The 2,012-nt window shown below is 41.8% G+C and overlaps 1 non-coding gene across 1 annotated transcript; it reads left to right on the top strand.

Annotated features, from left to right (window-relative positions):
- Positions 1-931: 931 nt before the first annotated feature.
- LOC120269832 lies at positions 932-1,039 on the top strand. Its single transcript, XR_005539465.1, has one exon. It is a non-coding gene; the product is annotated as a small nucleolar RNA R71 (small nucleolar RNA).
- Positions 1,040-2,012: the final 973 nt, after the last annotated feature.

Raw genomic sequence — 2,012 nt, 5'->3', positions numbered from 1 at the left:
TTGGTCATTCTTCAATCTAGAGGGATAAGGGATTCTTGGCTTGAAAGGTGGGGATGCCAGCTCTTCCTTTTTCTTTACTCCCTCCTCAACCTCTACAACCTCGGGTGCGTGTTCTTTAGGCTTCTCACTTGGAAGCCTCCCTTCAATCTCATGACCACTTCTTAAAGTGATCGGCTTCACATGTTCTCTAGGGTTGGTTTCCGTATTGCTTGGTAAACTTCCATGTGGCATTTCGGAGAGAGACTTCGTAATTTGCCCCACCTGATTTTCAAGGTTATGCAAAGAGGTGGTGTTGTTGCAAAGTGTAGCCTCGACTGATTCAAACACGTGTATTTGCATGATTGAACAAATCTAGCCAAGTGCTTCTCTAAATCCGTCATTGGTTTCCAAGCACGAATACATTTTTCCACTTGAGGGGCTTGTTGTTGTTATTGAAACCAGTGGCCCCATGGCCTTTTGTGGTCCTTGATTACTCCATGAAAAGTTGGGATAATTCTTCCAACTCTGAATTGTAAAAGTATTGCTATATGGGTTTCCCTTGAGGTCTCATGCCATTACCTACAAAGTCAGCGTTTTCCATAACAAACATCACCAATAGCGATCGGGACAATCGGAGGAGCATGTCCTCACCACAGCCGATGCAATTGGTCGCTGGTACAACTCTATTGGAAGCTATGAGATCTAGCTTCTTACTAAAACTCTCTACTTGCGGCGCCAATGAGGTTACCGCATCAATTTCATGAAGACCGGCCACCTTCTTCTTCTCCGTAGCATTATATTAGTAGCTATTTAACCCCATTTCTTCAATTAATTTACGAGCCTCATCGGGAGTTTTGCTACCTAAAATTTTACCTCCCTCTTGACGCATCTAAGATTGCCTTGTACTCGGGTTCAAACCATTGTAAAAGGTTTAAACAATCATCCACCCGAGAATTAGTGATTGCGGACACTTTCTGGGGAGTTCCTTGAACCTTTCCCATGTCTCGAATAGAGACTCCAATTCCAACTGAACAAAGGACGAGATCTCATTCCTTTGCTTTGCTGATTTTCCTGTAGAAAAATAACGGGCTAGAAAAGCTTCTACCATCTCCTCCCATGTAGTGATTGATGCTCTAGGTAATGGAGTGTAGCCATCGCTTGGCTCTCCCTTCAAGGAAAATGGGAAGGCTCTCAATTTGATGGCATCATCAGTCACCCCATTTATCTTGACATATCGCTACCTAGAAAGCTCTCTATGAGACATGTTTTGATCCTCATCGGCCAAACCGTTGAGTGTCTGTTGCCTTAAGCATATGGATGAATGCTGGCTTTAGCTCGAGATTACGAGCCATAATCGGGGACGCACAATACTCGATTGTGTCCCCAACAACTGAAAAGTCTGGCATAGTCGGGATAATGTTTCTGTTGTGCTCATTCTATTACGCCATGTTTTTGATTCCTCTCCTTCCAAAAGTCGACAATTATCTTTGTTCTTGCACAGGTTCTTTCCCTTTTCTTCTAAGTGTACATTCAAACTCAGGGTATCCTTCAATCAATATTGATGGATTAACTCGGTTCATAACCTGGAGTTGTACCAAAATAAAGAAAAAGAAAATCAGAACAATGATAGAATAAGAAGACGTGAAATAGAATGTGTGGTGAAATAGCTAAGAAAATGAAGTGCAAAAGTATCTCGAGCGCCTAGTTCACTGACAGCAGCGCCAAAAACTTGACAAGGTCCCCTTGCGTATATCCATAAAGGTGCAGGGTTTATCCCGAAGTAATAATCTAAAATTGTGGGTATAGAATCAACGAGGGGTAAGGAATAAAAATACTTAATTCGATTTTTAGCTATACAAAGATCAATGATAATTAGTGTGATAATGATTCAATTCTCAACGAGTAAAAAGCAACAAGTAAGAGAACAAAAGTAAAAGAAGGGGTAAGGCAATCGATAAAGATGGGGCCGGATGAAGAAAGTACTCACCCTAGGATGGTGTTTCAGGGTCAAAGAGCAATGATACGTAACTGAA

This window comes from Dioscorea cayenensis, chromosome 9, assembly GCF_009730915.1.
Source record: "Dioscorea cayenensis subsp. rotundata cultivar TDr96_F1 chromosome 9, TDr96_F1_v2_PseudoChromosome.rev07_lg8_w22 25.fasta, whole genome shotgun sequence".
NCBI lineage: Eukaryota > Viridiplantae > Streptophyta > Magnoliopsida > Dioscoreales > Dioscoreaceae > Dioscorea > Dioscorea cayenensis.
The sequence above is the reverse complement of the archived record's forward strand: the minus strand, read 5'-3'. Positions and strand labels throughout refer to the sequence as shown.